The 25,517-nt window shown below is 44.4% G+C and overlaps 1 protein-coding gene across 9 annotated transcripts in view; it reads right to left on the bottom strand.

Annotated features, from left to right (window-relative positions):
• Positions 1 to 25,517, bottom strand: part of RBM47 (RNA binding motif protein 47) — an 82,000-nt gene that overhangs the window by 24,365 nt on the left and 32,118 nt on the right. The window contains exon 1 of one of the 9 annotated variants that reach the window (XM_055701193.1): positions 20,706 to 20,805. The exons of 6 other annotated variants lie outside the window; for them this stretch is intronic. The gene's annotated coding sequence lies outside the window, so the exon portion shown is untranslated. Of the gene's footprint in view, positions 1 to 7,043; positions 7,276 to 20,067; positions 20,173 to 20,705; positions 20,806 to 25,517 lie in introns of those variants that run through there. 2 more of the 9 variants (XM_055701181.1, XM_055701202.1) reach the window with 2 other exon arrangements.

Here is a 25,517-nt window from a genome sequence, read left to right on the forward strand (position 1 = left end):
TTGCCTAGTGTTAGGCCCCTACTTCCCTTCAGCTTCAAGCACACTGTATTCATAATGATAACAGGACTTTATATGACTCTTCATGATGATTCTGGCATCATGAGAGGGATACACCTACAGCAGAGTGGGAAAGTGTTAAGGACAGAGTGGGAAAGTGTTAAGGGCAGAGCCATCTGATCAGCAGGGAGGATGGAATCTGTACACACACACACACATGCGCGCACACACGCACACAGATGCACGCACACTCCTCTCCTCATACAGCACCCACTGCTCTGGTATAAGTATATAAACACATCTTCTCTCCTAATGTACAGCTTGACTACAATGATGAAGTGTCACCCTCTGTTACGATAATACCATAAACATTTAGTTGTTTCCTCCTTCTGATGATTGATGGCTAAGCAGGGGCCATATTCTAGGAGATGCGAAAGAGAACAGTGAAGAGTCCATCCAGACAAGTCCATACCTATGTTTCCCATAGACCTTTAATTTCCTTTTATTCTTTCCTGTCGTGGGATTACATGTGAAAGTTTCTTCCTAAATAATTCTTCTCATGAATGCAGTGATAGAAAAGGCTGGATATTTGAAGAACAAAGTGAGACTCCCTGGAATATGCTAATGCCTGTGAGATGGGGACCTTCTTCCTGACACAGAAAAGGCTTCCAAGGAGACAGTGTGCTTCCCCTCATCTGTCTCTCTTCTGCGAGCAGACACACAATCTGGCCTCCGCTGACTGGGTGCACTGGGGTCCTTGATGTGATGACAAGCAATAATAAAGCATTGGATCTGCTTTCTGGAATTTTTAGAAAGACCAAACCCAAATACTTTGGGAGATTCAGGGGCTGATCATACATGCTAATCATTTTATTCGGGTGGTGTCATTTTCTGGTTGAGAGTGAGTATTTTTGATGATCATGGTAGGAAATAGGCTTTCAGGAGATATTTCAGTATGGCAGCTTAGCATCATGTGACAGTGGAGAGACGTGAGCAAGTGAAAGGAGAAGGGGGAGTAAGGAGTGAGCGGGGGGTTGGGTTTTATGGTTATATTTGGTCTGCAAAAACTATTGAGAGACTGCAGTGGAATGGGAAAGGAATGTGCCAAGTAAAATATTTCACTGAAAGGATGGATGAATTTAAGAGTGACCTGCAAAGTCTCGGTCTCAGAAAATCTTTCAGGTTTATCAGTATATTCACACATAAGCCTGTCCTCAGCCACAATACAGCCACAAAAATTAGGCTTTCATAACAGACAGCCTTTTTCTTTTCCTTTTCATTCTCTTTTTAACAAAACCACTTTGTGTTTGGTGGAACAGGTTCTCACAAGTTTGTAGAACCATTTTATTGCCTATTTGAATGTTTAAAGGGACAACACCACTTTATTTAAATGAATAACATGTTATTTTACACCTGTTCTTACACAATGAGAGTTAATACAGCACAATTCGTCATTTCCTGACTTTCATAAGTTATTGCAGACCAAAATCTGGGGAGATCCTTCAAAGAACATACAGTCTGTAGCAGGTACCGCAACACTTTGGGTTTTTATCAGGTGGATAGTATACAACAAACACACATATATGTCTCATAACAGCTTTACTAGATAGTCTCCAGGGATTTTGAGAGGTAGTCAGGCACCCAGGTAGACACGGAGACAACAGCTTTTTCTGTGCATAACCTACGTCAGTGCTTTCACCTTTATCTTGCTACATCACAGAGGATTCACAATAAACTCCCTTGCAAAGGTGGACTCCCCTTCTCTCTGCCAGCCCCAGCCACATCCCCCATCCCAGCATGGAAAGGACAAAGTCACAGCCCTGAAGGTGTGGCCCTACCAGGGGTAAATTTGTCCAGGGACACCCTGGGCTTTTCTCTTTTGTTTTTTAAGCTTGGGTTTTTCTGGTTCATGGGAGCGAGAGTTGCTCTGATAACCTTAACGGTCTCTAGACAAAGTTTTTGCTTTATTTTTAGCAAACACTTTAATTGTCATTCTGCAATGAAATTCAGCACAGAGGATCACCCTGGAGAGTAGGCTCAGTTTCCCCATGTGCAACTTTGTGCTTTCATTTAAACTTGAAAGCAGGTTTATGTTCCAAAATGTAAGAAGACAGATATTAAATAAACCCATGGAGTGCAAGAGATTTCAATTAGCACACAAAAGAAGAAGGAAACCAGCAAAACCCAAAGATTTTTTATACAGCCACAGGCATTACGTTTCTGTGGCATGTTTGCTTTCCATTAAAATAAATACAGAGTGGCATCTGGATAGACATATCTGGCAAGGGAGATTAATACGATGATCGTTTTCCAGTCCCTGGGTAAATAAAACACTCTGTGGGAAAAAAAGTTTAGCCCTCACTAGCCTGCTGTGGCTGCTCAAGACCAGTGTTTCACACCACACTTCTCACAAACATGTTAAACTGGCGCTGCCAGCGTGAGGTCCCACTCCGTCCTTCCCACAGCCACCCTATGCAGCCCTCGCTTGTGCTGCCACAAGAATTTGTGTGGCTGCACTCTGCACACACGCTACCTGAGCACCTGTGCTGGCAGAGGGGAAGGAGAAGGTGGGACCAGTCCTTCTGCCAGTATTGCTGGCTTAAAGCATTTGTCAAATCACCAGTATTGAGCAAATCCATGGGAAAACAAGGGAAAGATTTCTTTTGAAGCCTGCTGAATCTAGTTTCACAGCATAGCGCCCGCTCTGGAGAAGCTGATGAGATTGCACAGTGGGGTAGATGAGAGCCTTTCTGTAACACCACCGAGCTCACTGAACTATCCAGAGAGATCAGAGGGTAGAACAGCAAACTGTTACTCTTTGTAAGTTTGAATGCAGCATGTGAATTTTAGTGCTGCACTTATCAAGAGGCTGAAGGTACGGGAGGAATCAAGGAGGGAGGCACAGCACAGCAGTGTGAGCTCTGTGAGTCACTGAAAGGCACCCGGTGGCCACCTCCTGTGGCTAGCAGGGATATCCAGCCAGCACAAACCAACCATGTACCAACCAATTTTGGTAATTTAAAAGTGCCCAGCAAACAACAGTCTCACTGGTTCCCTCTGGGGCCTTTTTGCAAAGCCGAGCATCACAGGGTTTTGTGACACAGGTTCACAAGAGGGAGGACCAAGACGTCCAAACAGGAGGCTTCCAGAATCGGGGTATGAAAATGAGAGTGGCTAGCACACACAACCCTCATTTCTTCTCTTCCAGCAGTTGCTCTGTCCTTCTACAGGCCACAGAAGAATATAGAAGTATTAAGAGAAACAGCTTTTCCTCCAGCCAGCAGGCATCATCTCTGGTTAGGGCATGAGCTTTTCTATTCTAGTTCTTAATGTTGCATTGAAAATACGACAATAAGCATCACTCGGAAATTGTTCGTAAAAAGGAGTTATCAGATAAGGGAACCGACACAGTTTCCTTCAGGAGGACATATTTATTTTTCTGCCTCCCTGTAACACAAAGGAAAAAATTAGACTAGAGGAGACTGCAGGGGAGTTTGCTGCATCCATTAACTCTGGTGTCTCTTACATTATGTTTTATTACACATTCACAACTTCCATGTCTCAGAACACTGATTTATTGTCAGGATTAGAAAAAGCAGCTTTTGATGGTGTCAGCAGAGTCTGAACTGCCATGCACAGAAAAGGCATCGGGACCAAGTAAGTCTGTGTTAAACAGACTAAGCTATATACCTGTCCTATGCTGCCAGGATACCTGGGATGGGACTTTACACGGTAAAAAGCTGCTGTGACTGAGCCACCCATTGGCAGCGTGTGCCGCTGTGAGTCAGGAGCGGGGTCACACCTCCTGGCCCATCACCCTGCCTTGCATGGTGCACTTTGTCCCCACGGCCCAGGGTGGATTTGCCTGTGCCGTCCGTGCTCTTGCCTTACCTAACCTCACCCCAGCGCCCCGGCTCCTCCTCCACCACTGTCTGCACACTGTCTGCTCCTCTCCGCTGCTGACCTTTGCTACAGGCAGGCAGGATTTGGGTTGCAAACCTGCCTTTGGCTGAGCTTTCTTCTCAGCGGCCAGCGTTGTACCAGAAACCGGCTGCAGGCATGCTGTTCCCAAACCGCAGCAGCTTGCTCTGGTTTGGGGCTGTTTTAAGCTATGCTGCCAGTCTAAGGCGTGCTTCTACAGTGGAGGAAACAAGATGGATTTACCTGTTATCCCACCAAACATGCTATCTACAGCACAGGCAAGCCCTGGAGCTGCATCTATAGCAAGCCACTCACACGGTGCAGAAACACAAGGTAACATAAGCGGCTCTTGGCACGAACTTTGCAACCCTGTGGTAAAACCAGACTGTAACCAAACACACTGAAATAGTAAAAGGGCACTTTCACCCCTGCAGCTGCACGTGGGCTGAGGCCCACCGCTGGTGCGGGGCTCTCGAGCATCATTCCCCTGGCTGCCAAAGCTACCCCAGGCCACCCTGTGGGGTGGAGCTGGCCTAATTAAACTTGGAGGTGCTCAAGGGCTCTGTTAATGGGCAGCTCTCAGTAATCACAGGAAGGTGATTTTTTACAGGACTACGCTTCTGCTGTAAAACGCTTCTCTCGCAAAGACAGACCTCAGAGTGCTGTTGACATAACTTACCTCTATAGATATTTGACAAGATAAAGCAGGCAAAATATCTGTGATTTCAAGGACGGTAATAGCTGAAATGGTTAGGAATTAGAAGAACGGACTGAATGGCTGTGGTTATTAAATCCATTAGTTAAATTGCTCTTTCCCTTCCTTGGTAAAGAAAATGTTTCTACAGTGACCTAGGATCTGTCGCGCTTGAGTCACTGACAACACCTAAGCAGGAGGTATATCTCATTCAGGATGCACCTAAGCCCCACACTTCCTATCTCTAGGGGAAGGTTTGTATATTCAGGAGGGCATTCCCCAACTAGCAATAACCAAACCCTTAGGTTCAGACTCAGAAGGTGCATAAAAAGGTCCTGAGACAGGAAGATCCTGTCACTTCGGCTAAAGGAGGGGCTGGAGACACTGAATGAGGTCTTCTGAGCAGCACCCACACTCTCAGCTCTGCCCAATCTATCTCTCATATTGCTTTTCTGCAGGGTTGATGCATGTAGACCCTGGGGTTGCCCAGGGTAGGGACTGTGGGCGAGTTCACTTGTTTTGCAGGGAAGGAGAAAACTTCAGCTAAAAGATTGTGCACTGTGCTGCCTTTGGGTCCAAGGAAGAGACCCCAGCATGTTTTATTTGTTAGCAGAAATGTAACCAATGGGAACTACTGTCCCTCAACTGTTGGGCACAAGTAATGCTCACCAGGCACCTGAGACATTTGCTGTTTGCATGGAGTCATCTGCAATTAAACAGGAAATTGCAGACTGTCAGCAGGTTAACCAGGTGACAAATAAGCATAATCCTGCACCTTATATACTCCCTTTTTTTGGAAAAACAGAACAAACAAAAGAAAAACCCAAACAAAAAACCCCAACACCACCACCTAGAAAAAAAAAAAAAAAAACAAAACAAAACAAAAAACAAACCAGTTAAAATCTCAGGAACTTTAAAAGGTCAGTGACTTTACCCTTCTCAAAAACACGCAAGGTAAACTCCTAAAGGAAGCATATTTAATTGGTGGGAATACACATAGGTTGCATTTTGAAGGTAAGCATGTTACCAAATGCCCAGAGAAAGAGCTGCTTCAGTCTCCGTGCAGCTGAAATGGTTGGAATCTGACCTTTCCAGGGTTGTGTGCTGTGTTCAGAGCACCACTGGAGGTAAGCAGAGACCTACATTTGAGGATATTGTCCTTCTGCTACATTGCTGGGGATTATTCCAAAAGAAAAAGGAACACATTTTTGTGCAGTCTGTCCCATTCTTACCCCGTTTGATTCACCAGTACACAATTTAGCACATAATGTCTGAATATGAATATGTAATATGCTGCTGTCTAGTACACGGATTAATGTGGCAACAACCAGGTTGCTACCTGTCCTTCACCTGTCCAAATACTCAGACTTCCACACCACCCTTAAGGACTGAATTTTCTATCTGTATAAGGCATTGTTTGCTCTGTTTATATTTAGGGATGTATGTGAAGAGATGGCTGAAATTGTATTGCTGTATAAATTCATCTGAATGAATCCAGTTCACTCTTGCTGCCAGATGTTTGACATGAACCATGTTACATCAGGGATTTAATTTGATTTCTCATATGTTTCATGGTATGAAACTGGTGCTATATACAAGACAGTACGTGCCAGAAAATACAAATAAAGCCATCAGGTGGTGAGGTTTCCCTTGCTTGGCCTTTGTAAAAGGAAGCAAAACCTTTTTCTGAAGATGTACCACAAAATCAATGAAGAGTAGTGAGGTTATACTGAGGCTTGGAGTGCTTTTCTTTGGAAACCATTCTTTTGGGAACAATTATTGTTAAAAATGAAACCTAAGAGGATTAAAATTGCCTTGCATGTGATTTCCTAAGCATAGTGATGATGCCAACAAAAGAAATTTCCTTACACAGTCACTGAGCTACGTCACTTCAGAGAGGAAAAAACGTAATATTTTGAGTTTCTGCATTTACTCCTGAAAAGACCATTTTATACATGTGAAAAAGTTACTTTTGGCCTGCTATTGGTCATAATTTAAGGAAACATTAAAAGAGCAATTGCAGAGTGTAGCATAATAGTTGCTGTGCATGCCATGTACACCTCCGCATTGCAGAAGGACGCTTGTGACCTGGAAGAACAGGACCCTCCACAATGACTACCCATTTCTAACAGAAACACTCAGTTGTACTCAGAGCATAGCCAGCTTCACAAAATAAACAACCTTCCTGTCTAAAGCATGACAGCCTATTGTATTTAGTGATGAGGAAGAGAGATTTCCCTGAAACAAGGATTCTTCATAACCACCTCCTCAGTGAATGCTTACACCATGTTTTAGGGCATCTACTGCTGCCCAGGAGGCTGACACAGGTGACTCACTGACCAGGCTCCCTCTGACACAGCCTGCATGCCCCCTAAGTATCATAGGAAATATAACCATGACCATAATACCACCGCAGGGTACAGTTACTAACCTACAGGTTGCTCCTCAGCCAGCCAGCAGCAGGAAGCTTGTGCCCCACTAAGCCGTTGCGCGCCCAGTGCCACGTCACTGCCGCGTCCCCAGTGCCCAGCTGCCCGCTGCTTCAAGATCTCAGCCAGGGAGTTCTCAGGTCACGGAGAACCAACGAGACAAACCCTGTGCTTTCAGATGCTCTTTTACTGAAACTATCAAGGGAACCTAAATCATTACAACCCCTAACAACGACGGACCGACCCGGAGCTGATTAAAGGGCACTTTACAAAAGGTTCCTCCCTGAGTACACTGTGATCCTGTTTTGCCAAGAGCAACCAGCTTCCCTTCTGCCTCTGCTGGCCAAAGGTCAGCATGTCAAAGCGAACGAAGTCCACCAGTAGCTCGTGGTTAAACGGCTAAAACCACTCCAGCTTACTGCAGGTACTGCAGAAGTAAAGCTGCTGTGACACTCAAAGCTCACAGATATAAACTACTGCAAAATTTGGAAGGGGAAGGAGTGCAGTCTGGCATGGAATACAAACAGTATTCGCCACTGTAACTGAGCAAACAGGCAATAAATAGACTCGTTAGCTTTGCCTGGGAGTTAATTTTCCTGTTTGCACATCCTAGCACTTGCATACTCTTCCTGGTTTCACTGAATGTGTGGCGTTCCCACCCTGGTTTCCTAAAAACGGCCCCATGCCCCACCCCAGGCATATGAGCCCACACCGTGTCTGCCAGCCCCTCTTGTGGGCCATCCACCGCTTGTGGACTTGCTGGCCAGTTGCAGCCAAGCAGCACACGGATGGAGGTCTCAGAGCTCACACAGCTTTAGGAAAGCCAGGGCTAACTCGGAGAGATCAATTTTTTATGTGACTGAGGAACAGGCAGTTTGAGCAGAGAGTTTCCCCCACCTTGAGAAGCCAGCAGGGCTGTATGACCCACAGGTGATGGCACCAGCAGCCGCCCAACCTGCAGGAAAGGGACGCAGAGAGGAGCAAGGGAGGAATGCAAAGGGTGGGAGGATGGGAGAAGCTGAGGACAGGGGATGGAGCTGGAATTGCTCTGCATTCCTGTGGTGATACTGTAGAAAACCAGACAGTAAGTTCTGCGGTTCACAGATCCGCCACTTATAATGATGTTAAATCCTCCAGCCTTTGTCTGTCAAATTCACGCTGAGGTAAGTAGGAACTAAGCATGCTCCAGAACCATTGAAGACTGTATAAGTGCCTAGATATTGGCCTGGGGAGGTCTGACTTTAAATACCCATGTCTTAAAATGACAACATAAAAAACCAGTTCCATCTTTCAGACACCAACTTTAATCATTATATTGCCCAACTCACAGAAACCTTATCAAGAGTACACAGAAAGTACACAGTTACATTCTAGTCTGGAGTAAAAATCAAATTGCTGAGACTATGCTACACTTCCATTTCATTAAGCATGTAACAGTTTAATTATCCTAGACCCTAAAAACCTCCTTCTGTCTTCAGAAACACTAAATTTAGGCTTCCTTAAGTATACTACAGATACAAATGTAAAGTTACTGGAAAGTCAGAGAAGGAGTAATGAAAATATCTAAAAGCCTGGCCTACAACAGAGACTCAAAAAAAACGGATTTTTGCACTCGTGGAATGGGAGGTCATGTATGGAAAATCCTGGCTGCTGGTTTTGCTATTTTCAGTTCATTATTAGATGCATTGTTTTTAGAGAGCTGTCTTCCTTCCTTCCCTCCTTCTTTAGAAAGAGGACAATGCACAGAAGGAATGGTTTGAAAGAGAAATTGCTTTTCTCTTATCTTTTTCCATCTTTCAGTTGCTCTTTATAACAGTGTTTAATTTTAAGGCAACAGTAACACAGAAGACATTTTCAGGAAGAGCTGAGCTTCTAATAAAACAAGGGCAGGTAGAAATCTGAAGAGTGGACAATGCCCTTTAGTAAGAATGTATAAGGGAACAATCCCACTAGTTGTCTGCTTGGTGGCTTGGAAACCCCTGACAGCTCACGCACTGCACAGTACTGTGCATTTATTTCAGTGAAGGGAAAACCCAGTTTATTTATTATCCCATTACAAGGCTTTGTTTCTGATGTCCTTACTCTCAAAAGCAGCAAAGCACCAAACCAACGTATTGTTTAATATCAAACAATGCTCTTGCTTCTCATCAGAACAGGGAAGCCAACACTGCTCAACTGCATGGCCAGAATGAATGTAACTATAGATTTAGACTGGGCTTATCAAAGAAAATTAGGAACAACATGAAAGCAGGAAAAATTTATAATAGAAGCAAAGGGAACCCATCACTACCTGTCAGGAGTTTCTCTAAGTGCCTGTCAAGCTGGGAACACAATGTTTTACAAACCCCAATGTCAGTTCTTAGCTCAGAAAGAGGAACCAGCAGCTGGAGATGTGATCTGGGAAAAATGAGTATGTTGCAGTTAGGTGGCAGAGTGGCATGCAAGAACCCCACCTGATGTAGCCAAGGCACAGGTTGCTGCTGGGGGTCTCATCTTGAGTGGGTTCTCTGCCCTCCTGGCTGAGCAATTCTTTCTCTTGGTTTGGTCCCAAATTACATCCTGGGCATGAAAGTTTAATTGAAACTGTGAGTTCTTCTGCACACTTTTGGTTCTAATCATGTATGCTCTCCACCAAAACTGTGTTTTGTTTAAAAAAAACCCTCAACAAGCCATAACATAAGCACATAACCCCCTACTTGTCTCTTGTCTCTTGAGGAGGAGCTGCAGATACTCCCTTCTGAAGTAGGATCACAGTTATTCCCACAGGGGAAGGAGAAGGAGATTCCTGGTGGAGGAAGGGCTGGACCACTGATTCACCTCCATTGAGCGGGGGCGGGGGGGGGAGGCGGGGTACATGTGTCCTTTGCATTGCCCCAGTCGGTGAAACCCTCTGCCTGCTTTGACCCCTGGAGCAGCTCAGGGCAGTCCCACGCACTCCGCACATCTGTACCATGTGATAGCTCGGTTCTCCTGGTTATCCTCTGTCTTGATCCACTGACCATCCACACTGCATCAGTGCTTGCTTTTGGGTCCTCTTGTAGACAGAACTGGCCTGTTCTTCCTGAACAAAGTCTGTGTGTGGCTCCAGGGACAGACAAAACAGACAAGCCCGCGCCAGGTGTGGTTGCCTGGGCTGATGCAGCAGTCTTCCAAGAGGATCCCTGCACGCACAAGTGTCCCTGTGCGACTCCATGCTGTGGCCAAACACACCCCCTGAGTTTCATGACACCCTTCTGCTATGCTTCAGGAGCTGACAGCTAACAAAAAGCATCTGAGAAATTACATTTATGCCTTTAGGACTAGGAAGGTCATCACAAGCGCTGGAGAAGACCTGAGACACGTGCTGTGTGGATGAGCCAGCCTGCTCCAGAGGGGTTAGCAGAGCACCACAGCTTCTGATATGGATAATAAATGTATATTAATTTAAACTGATAAATTGTCTGCTACCTACTTTTTGTTTTTCCCTAAACAACTCAGCATAGTTCGTAAATGTACGTGAAAACTGCTAGTTTGCTGGTTACAAAAGTTATTCTAAATAAAAATAACATCCAGTAGGCTAAATAAATTTGGAAATCTGTGGTGCAAGTTGCAAATGTTTAGTGTCAAAATCTGAAAGACTTGGTGTGGTTCTACTGAAGCCTACCAGGAAAAACCTACCCTGGGCTCAGGTGAGGCAAAACTTGCCTTCCTTCTGGTTCCTTGGAAGTGGAGTAGTTATGTGAAATGTAGGCCTACAACAAAAAGGTTATTTCATTTGTAAATGTGAAGAAACTTGCAACTAGCATCAGAGCATTTTGAGGGAGGTATAAATGTTAATATACACATCCCCATGCCTGCCCCCTCTCATGGGCATTTGCAGTGCAAGTGGTGAAAAAAAACCCTACACAAATGAAATATGGAGCCTTCCCCTGGAAAGAGACAGGCAAACAATGGAGACGGAGACACCTCATGGCACAGCCCACCGCCCAGAGCCTCACATCACCAAACAACACAAACGAAATACCGTGCTATGGCATGCAGCTTGTACGAAAAGTGCCCTGCTGCTAGTGGGTGAATGGGAAAATCATATTTCACAAACAGATTTCAGCAAGGGGCTCATGCTTTGGAGAGAAGAGAGAGGCTGTGCAAAAGCAACGGGCTATTTTTAAAAGTCAAGCCAAATGCTTGAAGAAAAACTTCTAAAAAGTAGCCGCCAGCACAGCTGTGTTTATGGGTCTATTCAACCAGAGAGTAGCTGGCTCATAGACTTTGAGTGCAAGTAATGATTTAACATCGTGACCCAAGCATGAAGCTGGAACACACCGTGAAACGATTTTGGCAAGTGTATATTTAATGAGTCAGTGCCCTGTTATCTGATGGCGCGTTTTTACATGGTGGGAGCTATTTTAATTGCCACATTATAATCTGAGAAGCTGCAAAGGGTTGAATGCTTCCCTCTTCAGTACCAGCCCAGTCAACCGCAGTCATGTTTTTGCATTGTGTCCCCCTCAGCAAGGCAAAATTGCTGCATCTCCACTAGACCTATCTGTGATAGAGCTGGGTATGGAGCCACCGCGCACACACCCTCCGGACAGCTGGGACTATGAGATGGTCTGCAGTTCTCCTGCCCTTTGCTATGTATTTTCCTTGCTTTTAGGCTTGGGGAAGGAGTCCCATCTTCCTGGTATTTGTGTCTGTTCTTTTTCACATGAGCAGCCAGAGGAATAAATGAGAAATAGAGCATGCTTGTGAATCAGAAATAAATTCTGTTTGAAAGCTGACTTGAACAGATTAGCCAGACGGGTGCGTTTGTTCTAGTGATGGTTTTCTTAAAAAAAACCCACCTCCCAGCCTCTTTACTCAACCACACGTTTATTTTCTAAAAAAAAACCCCAAAATATTTGACCCTATCCATCTCTTACTGACAGAGCTGACAGGAGACTTACACACACTATAAATTAGCTATACAACTAAAACCTGCTACTCCCAAATATTTTTATAAATAAACAGGAAAATTTATTGCACATAAAAATGTAATATGCTTATCGAGGTCTCAAAAACCTGCCCTCACAGCTAAAAACATTTAACATTTATAAAGCTGCTTAATTAAAAAAGCAATGGGTTTGGTTTGTGTTTTTTTTTTTAATCAGATGAAAGTTATATCTGGAATGGTCAAATGCCAGTTGCCGAGAGCTATGTGGAATGGCTCCTCTGTCTGGAACTGCCATCAGTTCTAATATCAAAACTCCACCTGCAGTTATTGTAGTATTGAGCATTAACTGTATTCCAGAGTCAAGGTGATCACCAGGATTAAAGAGGAGAAGCAGAGGGAGGTTGCACTCATTGACTTGCTTGCAAATCTGTTTGTCAGGTCCTTGCAGGTGACCCCCCCTTACACAAACTTGCAGATCTCACATGCTAACAGTCTGAAGGACACGAAACAGATATTTTCAGTATTTCACTTCCCTTAAGAAAGATGTGCCTGCTGTCTTAACACAGAAACTAGTCTATAAGTTAGAATAGTGCTTTTTTAAATTACTTGGACTTCACTCACAAAAAAATAACGTTAACTATAAGTAATTTACATAATTACAACTCTGGAAAACCTGAGTTTAAACAAAAGAGCAAAATCCCTGGAACTGGATTGGACAAGCAGAAAAACAAAAGAGAAGCCACAGATCCTATCTCCCATAGCCTGGCATGTTAGCACAACTCTATTCCCAAAACACTGTCAAAATCTGACTTCCTAAAACACCGTCAAAATTTGGCTTCTCCAAAACAATCTTGTTTGTTTGTTTGTTTGTTTGTTTGTTTTTTCCTGGTGACATGCATCTCCAGGATACTCAAAAACAAAACCATCAGGCCTCAAAGTTCAGCACCATGATAAATTTAAGTGCCAGTTAATAACCTGCCAAGCAAGAGCAATCATGGACTCTGGACACAAAGTCTAGTGAGGTTACTGGGGAGAGCGCTACGTGCCCAGGGCTAATGGAGCTTTGCACCATGAAGTGTGCTATGGGGTGCTAACGCAGAGCACCTTCCCTTCATCAGGTGGGAGTTTAAAAAGGCGACTCACCTCTGAAAGGGAAGAACTCATGAAACTATGAGTTTGCCAGTTTTGCTAGTGTCCATCAGAAATTCTAAGGTTTGACTAATAATGGTTATTATGGAAGTTTTGAGACAATTCCTTCTTGACTTCTTTTTAACCTCATTCTTCAGTTTTCCATAAACCAAACCTCTAATTAGACTCATAATGCAGCAAAGTACCTAAGCAAGTGAAAACAGTTTAAATCTCTTCTACATCAACACAATTACAATGTGTTTAAAATGGCACGTGCTGGGTGGGGTGGACCCTACTTGCCTCTCCCAAAATGCAGCCAGAGGTCTCAGTAACCTCCCTATCACTGCAGTTAATGCACAGAAGAGTTTTCACGTGGCCTTGAAGACACTCCCAAGTAATTCAACAATTTCTTTACTGAAACTTCCTTGTTTAAATGCAAATGAAGAGCAGACCTGAACCTACAGTGTTGAATGAACATAAATTGAAATGCTTTAACTAGATTTCATTTCCATGCCTTCCCTCTTTTCTTCCGTGGGGGAGATGTGTCATCATGAAGTTTAAAAGAATGCTCTCTATGTATCCTGCTTCTGTTTACAAAAGGCTGCTCACCTTTCTACCTGTCATTTCAAAAACTAACTGAAAAGAAGCACGTTCTTCACGGAAAAAAAGTCCTTTACCTCTGTGCAGAAAGCAGTTGCCATGAAAAATGCCCAGCTGCAGACAAGTACATTAATCCAATTAGTGAGAGTCATAGTGTTCGTATGTAACATCAGCATTAACTCACTGGCCATTTACATCAAAATATTCTGCAGAAAAAAGATTACTACCTAGAGTAAAAAAACTTAGCATATAGAACAGCACCGTATTAAACAGCTGTGCATGGCTCTAGTTTTAATGTGTGCTATCTGCAATCATGGAAGTAGTACAGAATCACAGTGGTGGTTTTCACCGTGGCTGATCAGAAAGAAATTCTTCTCTTCAGCTCGTTGGAGCAACTGCACAGCACAAAATGGACCAGATGGGTCTTGGTTGACTTCAGTGCAGGGTAAAACCCCGCTAGGGCTTTGCAAAAAAGGACTGTACCCTATTGAGCCAGTCACAATATGTTTCTGCTGGAATTACTGACCATTCCCCTTATCCCCAGCTTGTGAAGAGGGGGGAGTGTATTGCCTGTAAGCCTCTGGAAATCCTTCGCCCTCGGGTGTGGTACATCTGGTATTTTGGTGTACAGAGGATATCACAGCATGCTGAAGCATAAGGTCCTTCAGAACTAGAAAGATGAAGAAAAGGGAGAAATCCAGAAGACAGGCTTGTTTAGCACCTTTTTATTGTTCTTCAGCACGGTCGTCCTCGATTTCCACTTGGATGACCCCTCTCTGCTATGGGGTGTGATAAGCCTCCAAGACAGGCAGCTCCTCGGGTGTCCAGACAGCTGGGCATCAGCCATTCTTGCTACTCTCCGACTCCCTTCCCCCACCACTCTCCCTGCTTATTTCTGTGATATTGTTCTTCTCCACAGGATCTTTTCACAGGGTTGTCTTGAGACTCCAGGTACCCAGAGCTCCTCCACTGCCTTCCACCCTTCCCCTCAGCAGAGGGCATCAGGGGTCCCCCATGTGCACCCCCATTTCATGCCCTCTCCACAGAGAGCTCTGGGGTCAATTGTGCTCGTTTGGGAAGATGTGCTCAGCTTCTTAAGCTTCTCCTTGGTACTGGAGTATTGAGCGTTAACTGTCTTCCAGAGTCAAGGTGGTCACACGGATTAAAGAGGAGAAGCAGAAGGAGGTTGCACTCATTTACTTGCTCAAGCTTCTACCTACAATACTGGTTTTTTTCAGCCACTGCGATTACGCCTGTACTTACAGCATTGCACAGTTTTAAACAATGTCCCCCTTGCTAGGAGATTCCCACCTGACTGCTGACATAGAGCTAAGCTTTGTGCTTCAATATTGATTGCCAAGAAGTTTTAAGTAAAGATGGAGTTGCAGTAACACCTCCAATACTCTCTGTTGTACCTGCTCCCTGCCACCCGTACAGATGGTACACACCACCAAGCCAAACAAGCTGTCCACCCAGTAATCCCAGGCACTCTTCCCACATCTTAGTTCAGATGTATTGCCTGAAGAGACCTGTAGAGGTCCATAGGCACATCCTATACATTTTTAGTACTACAGCCTGAGTTTTCCCCTGCAACTCCATTCAGAGCCAGCCTTGCCATTATGTCTATTTAATGGCCCAGGCAGGCATAGCCTTATCAGATACAGCATTTACTCATAAGCGTAGCCTGATGAAGCCCCTTCACTATGCAGTACATAAAGGCAATGTAGTTCCCAAGGATAACATTGGCAGGAATAAACATGATACCAGGTAGAGAAGGCTTTGCAGAAGCAAGATTTTAGCTATCAATCCCATCGATTAACACCAACGGACTGATTAGGCCCATTAAATTCAACATAAAGCTGCCTATCCATGAATTTTCTATTGCCAAGTCCTTAGTTTCGGCTTTATTTATTAAGCTGTCTGCCCACACAGAGCTAACTACAGGTGTGGTTTGAATGTCTCTGGGAGCCGTTCAAGTGGAAGAGCTTCATGATAGAGTGGCTACCCTGAGTATTGGTTGGAGAAGCATTAACAAAAGTGCCATAAACCAGGTTAGAAAAAGCTGTTTCTAAGAATTACAGAATTTTTACATAGCAATCTTCCCCTTAAAGCACCCCTAATTTTCAGGTGAAAGTATTCCGTTCAGTAAAGCTTAAGAGTATCCCAGCTGACAGTCTGTCTAAGGGCTGCTTTCAGCTGCAATTACAGAAACTGCCCAGAGGAAGGAAGATCCAACGAAGATGTGGTTTTTTTCTGGAGACCATTAGAAAAATACATCACTGCTATAGTGGCACAGCATTTGTCTGATAATATCTGTGCAGGAGTTAGGAAGGACTGGAATAATGATGTTTTCTGCAGCTTTTCAGAAAGAATGAAAAGTCAGCAGAGGCTTCACATCTATAACACATGATTTCCTTCACTCAGCACCCAAAAGGTTTTGGTTTGAACAATGGATTTTCATTTTTAAGCCACATACTCATTAGATACAATCTGATGACCTCTCCAACTTGATTCCCTCCAAATACAAAGGTTAAATGGCACATCAGCTTTTGCTCAGTGTCTTCTGTTTTTCACTCTCATAGTCTGGGAGATGCAGGGGAGAAGACCAGTAAATCCACATTAGTCAGGGTACTGTAGCATGAGAAGTAAGCCTTTGTTTAGTCAGCCATTACAAAAATTACTTCTGCTAAAATTATTGTCTATTATTTCTACTTTTTCCTTCCAGCGTGAAAGAAAATACTGTTGGATATTGACAGCTGTTGTTAAATATTGGAAGTAAAGGGAAACATTGTGACCCAGCATTGGGGAGGGGAGGGCTGCCATTCATTTGGATAGATATGTTTAATCATCAACTATATACTGCACTCTGACCTGTGCAACATCTGACTTCGGATGAGATAAAAGTTCTGGGAGTTATTACTGAAAGCAACAAATTGCATAAAGAAATATTCTCACCAAAAGAACACACTGCAAAGAAGAAAAAACACTAAATCAAGATCCAAGCATTCGTTTCTCATTGACATCACTGGGAACTGCATATACATGCATCCAGCACAAAATAATTTTGCTAATTAAAATAATTAAAGTTACTTCATTTTGCAGAAATTATGTTTCAGCTGCAATTCATGTGTTAATGTTCTGCATTATTTTAGCAAAATTGAAAAGCTGGGGTTTCAGTGCATTGCTAGCACTTATGCTTAGCTGGAAGTGTGCAAGTATAAGTTTGCTTGTCTCTAATCACTGTCCTTTGAGGTTTGCATTTTACCTGATCATTTCATTCACCGCAATAGAAAGAGGAAAACCAGCTTATTGCCACAAAAATTTGCTTCTAAAACAGCTCTGAGAAGCTTATTTATTTCCCTCAGAAAACACTCCTATAAAAGGCAAAAATCCCCCAGTAAAATTCACACTTCTGCCTTAAAGAAATAAACTACTTAAATGCTATTTTAAATTGCTCCCAAAGTAACACAAAGGAGGTATTCTGGTCATGTGGGTGTTGTGCAACCAGACAGCTATAGAAAAGATTTTCCAGTATTCAGAGAGAAAAGCAAGGAGCTGCATCTTCATAGAAGGCATGAGATTCCTGCCAGAGACCGCAGAGCTGCTTGCTTTTCTGTCTCAGGCCCAAAAGCACCTGCAATGGTCTTATCCAGGTGCCATGTGGCTGCTGTGTCATGGGAAAGAAAAATAATGACTATGAAGGTTTCCACTCAGGGTATCTTCTTAAACAAAGAGGTCCAGAGCAGCAAACCGCAAGTAACCTGCCTGATCCAGGTGATTTGTTGTTTGAAGTCTTTGTAACGGGGAATCAAGGAAAGCGCTTGCAACATCTGACCAGTGGTGTGATGGCTGCTACACAAACAAGTACAATAAACAAATGAAGGCTGCTGGAACAAGTGCTCAAGTGCAGGACATCACTGAGCACACAGCCTGGATGCTCCTCGTGGCACCCTCCCAGTGACAGCCCTGTCACCCACCTGTGGAGAGCAGGGGCTGAGGCTACCCTTGTCTCTGCAAGGGCACTGCTCGGTATGCAGGGTCCTGGTGCATGCAAACAAGCTGAGAAACCCTGACACTTTCCAGGGAGAAGACAGCAGAGTTTTGCCATGCCCCTGTTACTCTTCTCTAGTCTTGGTTGCATGGGGTGTTCTGTTTGGCAGGGTTTCTTTTTTTGCCATCCCAATATTTGGCACCTCTGTTGAAAGTATCACTCCCTTCCGAAGTATCTGAAGAGATTATTCCCATTTTAATATATCACTTTAATATGGTAATTTCTGGTTCAAATATAAATAGGCAATTCGGAAAAGCGTCACTGTGAGATCTTTGTGGGATCCATGATATTTTATTTTGCATAGGTCTAGCAATAACTCCTGCATCACAGGGACTGCCTTTAAGGGTGACAAGAGACTTCTTTTTAACTAGCAACTCTGTAACCAGCCCAGGCTAAGCATTATTCTTGGTCTTTTCCACCTCATATACCCAGAAGAAGATTCCACAGACCAGGCTATCCTTGTGATCCCTGTGCAGCCTGCTCCTTTCAGTGTACATACACAGGTTTAACCAACTGAAACTTGGTAAACAGCTGTGCTGAAAATCAAACACATGGAATGAAACATGCTCACTTCATTTTAGTGTGTAATAATATATTATTATTATTTACTGAAACAATTTAAGTTGCTCATAATTTACAGATACTTATGACCCTCTTGCCCTGAAACCTATCTCATGATGTTTTTACCTGACTCCTTGATTCAGAGATGGAAAGGAGTTGTTGTTGCTCTGAAAGAAGTCCTCTGTAGTGCAAACAGGACTCAAAGACGGAACAGATTTTGTCAACAGTCCTATTTCTTCCAGTTAAGCCACATAATCTCCCTTATAGTCACCAGCTAGAACCCTATCTTTGTATGAACACAGACAAGATAACATTGTCATTGCTGTCTTTTATTTTACATATTTATTTTTTCAAAATTCAGTCTCTGTGAGTTCAGAGGTAAGATTTGACCTCTTTCTTTAGTTACTGCAAAAGAAACTTCTACATCAGTCCAGTTTACTGCCAAATATTGGAACCACTACAGGGAGGAGAGGGCAAGAATCACACATGAGCTATGACACACAATGAAAATCACAGGCTTTAAACATAGTCATGCTTTACGTCTACAAATTCACCAACAGACTGAAATTACACTGCAGCCTTTACCAAAATTTTTCTTGAATTGTATTTCAATTCTTTAAAGCAGATGCTTGTGGAAATCCAGTGGCTTTGTTTACCAGTAATTTTCCCCTGCGCTTAGCTCTAGGAGTTTTAGTACTCTTAAGAACTGAAGCCACCCTTAGACTGCTTTTAATAAAGTAAATGTGTTACCATACTTCACTACCACCTCACACCGTTGAGCATTTACTAAGTGTAAATAACATGTCATGTGCAAGGCCAGGTAGCAAAGACATCAAGAAAATCTGTCACATCAGGGAGGACTGAAACAAGTAGCAAGCACAACTTGGGCCCGACCCCGATAAACTGAAAGCAACAAATAGAAAAAGATGTATGTCTTTCTTGCATTTTGTTTTGCACAGGAAACATACTGTAAACAAATTGTGAATACTAACTACATGTCAGTCACTTCACACTTAGCCATGTCCAGGATTACTTGACAGTTACCTGGGATGTAAAAGATAATTTCTGGGGAGTCAGCATATGTACTTATATAAAGGCACGTCCAGAACAGCAAAGCACACACAGAAGATGGTTCCTGCATGACCAAGTCAGCTTCCACCTTGTGGCAGAAACTTTCAGTCACTGAACAAACTTAATATAATTATTTGAATCTATTCAGCTTCATGTCTCTCAGTGGCATATGCATACTAGGAACTTAAAGGCTGGTATTTTTTCTGTGTCTGCTGTCTTGGAACATGGAAAAAAATCTTGAAAAAATTAGTCACATTGCCTATTTTTGCAAAGTTCATTCAAAAATCAGCAAGTATTTTTCAGTATGAGTCACTACCCACATCCCAGTTGCAATAATTAGGTTACACATTTTCATTAGAAACTCTGACTCCTGTTCCTACTCCTCAGAAGATGAGCAGAAGCCAGCTGTTGCGAGATTTATTAGAAACCCATGAAGTTTTCAAAGGCAACAGTGCATTGATTTTTGTTTGTTTGTTTGAAGACGCAATAAAATCCAAACAACTCACTAATCAAGCATGGGTTAATCAACCCAAGCTTTAGGTGACACCATGCAGTCAACTACAGCTGATGCAAGCAAACTGCAAAATAACAATGCTAACTCCTCTTCTGACTTCTAGGGAGCAAACTTTTGGCAAACCTTATAACTGAGTGCCGTTGCCCTTTTGCCTCTCAAAGCTAGGAAAATCAAAGTGGAAAATGGTACCTGGGGAGAAGCTGGTGTGCTCCCGTGGGTGCTGGCTGCCACTGGGCTCCCGCTGCCTGCCTGCCTGGGCAGCCCAGCACCTCCTTGGCCACGGCTGCCTGTGTTGGTCAATGTTTTACCAGGCTGTGAGCAGCCCGCTGTCCCACCCTCCCTGCAAACACCCCGTGGGGGAAGGCAGCACCGGGGCCTCGGAGCAGAGCCACTGCTGAAGATGTTGCCCCTCTTCTACTGCCCCGTCCTCCACCAGGAAAACAAAGCACACAAAAAAAAGGAAACCTGTTAAGAGGGGGACATAGGGAAAGCATGCCACGAAGGGAAAGAAGAAAAGGTACATAAATGTTGTTATTAATAGATAATTTGTGGCAGGTAAGTCATGATAACCTTTCCCCGTATTGTTCTAAGGTTGTGTGCAAGCCTAGGCGTGCCTGGCTGAAAGCTGAGAGGGAACAACGCTTAATTTATGGGAGTACAGAAATTTCCAAATAAATCTTCAGCATAAGAGAGCAGTCATTCAAGTGACAGCTAAAACTTCAAAATGACAACAAAAGGACCTGAAACCACATAATAAAATAGTGCAAAGGGAGCCTGAACACGAAGGCAGGGGAAAGAAACAGCCGAGGCAATCTGCAACATTTTACCTTGAAGGTAGAGGCTCGGCTCCTCTGTCTCGGCTTCTCGGGAGTGCCTCGGAATTGAAGCTCTACCCGCGCTAACTGGAGTGTTCCCATTCCCAGCAAGTTAACAATTACAAGCAGAGTGCAGCCAAAATGGGCTGGCAACCAAGCATGGTGCTGAGAAGGTGCAGCTGCCACTCCCCGGGGGGAAGGGGACAGCTGCCGGATTGGGAAGCACCCAGAGGCTGGGACTCAGTGGCTGCACCCAGCCTGTGAGACCCTTCCCAGACCTGGTACACAGATGTGTGCTCATGGGGGAGCAACAGGAAAATCTAGGCTATGTTGTGTGCCCTGGTTTTGTGGTACTGACTTGTTTGTCACGGCCTTTTGGTCCTGGTTTGAGGAAGAGTGATTCATTTTGTCTAACCTAGGAAGCCTGACTTGAGCAGTATGTATTTTAATGCACGTGTTTAAGGAGAAAATCTGCATCACCAGCTGCTCTAGACAGTCAGATTAGCTACTAAAACCTGCCACATAGTGCAACAAGGAGCATGTCTGTATCACTCAGTGATGCTGGGCTGAGGGACACCAGTTGGTTGTAGGTTGAAGAGGCTTCCTCAGTCCGCTGGGCACACCGCATTGTACTCATGGGTAGCCAGCGGTACAGCTGTGTCCCGCTCACCAGCTGGCATGCACGTGTGACACTGTTTGTTGGTGCAGCAACGGGCTGTGGCTGGACTTGAGCAGATGCATCACCAAAAGCAGGAGTGCTTTCCCTGTGCCAGGACTCCTGAAGGACCTTCCTCAGAGCCCAGGGCCCAGGAGAAGCACGCAGGGGCTGATGCAAGGCCAGCCACTGCGGCAATGTGAGCCCTGTGGCTACAGACCACGGTGCATGCCCAGTGTGCCCAATGCATACGAGCCTGCTCAGCTCTCCAAGGTGCCACCATTTGCTGCGGATGCTTTCATGTGTGGTGTTCCCTCCTGCTAGTCTGCACTCACCTTCCGTTCCCTTTTGCCTGGAAAAGGAGAGGCAGAAGGGGAATTTCTCACAGAGTCACTATTTAAGGCCACCACAGCAGCAGCCTGTGACTCCCTGGTAGGACAGGCTGTTGGCCTGAGCAGAGAAGGCATATGGACTTCCCTACAGCTGCTAGACACAATCCTGCTGCTGTAGAACAACCTGCAAGACCTGACAACGTCTTTTGCGTAAGCCTTAGTAATTCCCAACCATCCACTGGTACTTCCTCTAGATAAAATGCTCTCACAGCTGCTCTACAGCATCTGCTGCCTAGCCTGTGAGGAAGAGCACTGTGATGAACACACAGGGAAAGGAGAGACCCATCTTCTTCTGCCAGACTCTCAGGCTTGCAGCAGGACATTTGCCACATGACATTAGTTCCTTGGTGCCTCACCAATCCCCCAGGTGTAAGTGGAACAATAACAACCTGCTGTTCCACAGAGCTGCTTGAAGTCTCAGCTGTGGCTGTCACCTCTAAGACCCCCAGGCAGAAAGACTGGTGTTATCTGAAAGAGCTTATCTGCACTTGAGACCCTGCTTAACCAGCTCCAGGGAGCAGGATCTGCTTGTAGCAGTCGTGTTCTACCTGATATGAAGAGCTGCTCCTAGAGAGGTGCAAGCAGGTGGGTGAGGGGGCGGTCCAGCCATGTTCCTCTCTCCTGCTTGGATGAGGACTCCACTTAAGACATCTCAGATCTTTCCAACAAAACCTGAGTGGAAGAGACCATGCTTCTGTGATAAGGTCTGCTTTTGGCTGCTTGGTGTTTCCTGGTTGCAGAAGCATTTCAGCAGAAGACTCTGGAGGAGTGCTGACCACTCATCTGAATCAGATCTAGATGCTTCATGTCATGACACTGCTGGTCTGGTCTTTGGCAAGGTTGGAAACTGAGGCTGCAGTGGTGAGATTTGGAAGTGGAAAAGCAGCACACTGGTGCTGGGGTTATGGAACCAGCTCAAATTTAGTTTGCCTGGCAGCATAGACGAGGTCACTGCCTGTTATGGGAAGGTTGTACAAATACTCACTTTTCCACAGTGCTAATACTTCTGCAAAGCATGTTAGCCCAATACAGGCCTAAAGAATCAAATTTTGTGCAGTATTGACCCACTGAGGCCAAAAGACCTCAGAGAAACTCAATTATCAGTCATAGCCGCCAGGTGTAGCTACCACAGAAAAATGATGGCTCTACTATGGTACATCTGGAGTTGTATCCTGTCACCCTAGACAAATAGAACAGTGGAAAATTTGATGGGTCCTCCCACTAAATCTGCCCTTGTAGATAAACTGATATAATGCAACAGAAACCAAACATTTTTTCACTGTTGCACAAGCAGTAAGAAGAAGAAAAAAAACCTTTCCCTACATACCTCTGTATAGCTACCATCTTGTGAAAACTCAGTCTTTCATTCACAGAAGCTTGCGCAACCTGTTCCCTAGTTTTCAGAGATTAACCTCTGAATGAAAATGACCCAGAACCAATGAGTTTTACCTTTCTTTGTAAGAAAGTGATAGAAGTAGCAACTTTTCTAGGGTGTTACATGCAAAACCAATTTGCAAACATGAACAAGTTGATCCAATTTGAAAACATGAACTGGATTAAGTACCGTTGTGAGGCATTTCCCTGAAGTGCTGACACCTTCAGCCTTTCAGCGGGCTGGGTAGGCTGAGACAAAGCAATTTCCCAAAGGTCACGCAGCAAGACAATGCTATGTCTGCAGTCAGCTCTGCAGGTATCATTGCCTCTGTTCCTGAAACGAGTGTGGTCAGCTTCTGGCCTACCCAAATTTTACACGCTTCTCCTTATTTTCTGGTCTCAGACATGAGGTTTTCACAGACGAGGGCTCAGAGAGAGGCAGATGCTTCTCAGGAGGCCAAGTCTCCCCCTGTGTCACTCAGTCCAAAGTTCCATGCACCACGCTTTCGCAGATAACCAGGGTGGGTTTCTGATTAACACACGGCTGACAGGAGGGACTCTGACCCAGGGAAACTTGGCGTTTCAGTCTCTTCTCGGTGCGCAACCTTGGTCACAGAGCACGGGTTTCAAGGGCAACGCAACACTTGGGTATTTACTCACTGCGAATGGAGGAGGTGCTGGGCTGTACAGCACACAGACCATGAAGTCAAACATTAATTTAATACAGACACCGTGTAACTTCAGACTGGCTTGGGAGCAAGTAAGTAAAAGATATGGATATTAAAAGTAAAAAAGCACCTAAAATTCACAGGCTTTTGGGCAAAGCACTTTCAGAGAAACGCTGATTTACTTACAAAGTGTTAACAGCTTTAATGACAAAACTAAAATGTGGAGATCAGGTAACAGAAGGGGAAACTTCTGTGAATCTTAAGTGGGGTTTAGTTCTGTTCCAGTTCTCTTTCAACAGATATATTTGTATTTCATCCTGCAGGGCAACATTCGTTTTGGAAAACAGTACAGGCAGATCCAGAGGGGCTACTGCAGAGGCTTTGAAATCTTCATGTTCTTTGCTGGGAACACACAGCACCTGACATGGTGCTGTCAGGAATATGTTCAGACCCATCCCTAAGCAGTGTGTCGAAACCACCTCCCCAGGAAACACTGGTACAGCACCAGTTGCTTCTGATGGGAGCTATGTCCCTTCCTCTGGAGCAGAAGGACTAGCAACTGCATGCTGCCAAAGAAACAGATAGGAGGGGAAAAATAATCGCTGTGAGCTGTAGAAGGTCTTTATTGCACAGGAAAATAGTGAAGTGTGGATTGAGGGGACTCTTCAGCAGTGGCCTGACGGTGGCACACATGAGGACACGTCTCCAGCTGTGGTTTGGCTGGGTGTCTGAGCTCTCAGAAATCATGGTTGGCCAGGCCAGCAAGGCAAGAGCTCCAGCCTTGCCATACCTACTCAGCCCTTCGGTCAATAATTTGGCATCTTGTGCTGAGCTTTCAGAGCAAAATGCCCTGTAGATCTTCACTTATCGCAGAATGAGTCCTCACCACTGGACAGACAGCGTACTCCTCCAGAGGGTAAGATGAGATAGCGAGGGTACTATTTACAAAATGCCTCTGCCAGCTGATCCCAGAGCTGTTTGGCTAGTGGTTTCACTGGGTAGAGTTTCAGTTATCATTATTCCCTTGGAGGGAACAGACTTTGCAAAATACACAAAATACATAAGCAAACTTGCTCATGAGTCACAGAGAAACTGAATGTTGATAAGAAAGTATTTGCAAGCAGTTTCTGTAGAGCTTTTTTGTTGAACACCTGACTAGCAAAGAATGGGCAACACCGATACAAAATCATATAATGCCAGGCTTGAAAACTTCCTTAAAAAAAGTATTTATTCCAAAAACAGAAGAGCAGGGCAATTTTATAAACCAGACCCTTTCCTAGGGAAGCTGACCTGGCAGCCACTACCCCTCAGGCCATGCTCAAGCACTGCAAACACCAGCCCAGGGCACTGGGCTTCCCAGGCACCAAGCAACCTGCAGCAGCCAAGCAGGGTCCCCCAGGGGTCCCTTGCAGCAGGTGCTGTTTGTCACACAAATGTGCTGCCAGGTGCAAAGGACAGGTAAAAAACATACTGGAATGAAGTATTTATAGGTTTCTGTGACTGTTGCTTACAAAATGTAGAACTTTGAAAAATTAAACTCTAGTATCAGTATAGTGGTTTTACCAATTTCCTCCTTTAAAGGGTACTACTACGAAGAGGAACTTATTCCACCTACATTTCAGTCAAGACATTTTTAATTAATTGGTTACATACACTTATTATGCATATGAATTAATTATAAGCCACAGCTTGGTACGTTTATTTTTTTTCCCCGCTGTTCCTTTAAGGTAAGAAT

The sequence above is a fragment of the Falco cherrug genome, chromosome 1, assembly GCF_023634085.1.
Source record: "Falco cherrug isolate bFalChe1 chromosome 1, bFalChe1.pri, whole genome shotgun sequence".
Taxonomy (NCBI): Eukaryota; Metazoa; Chordata; class Aves; order Falconiformes; family Falconidae; genus Falco; species Falco cherrug.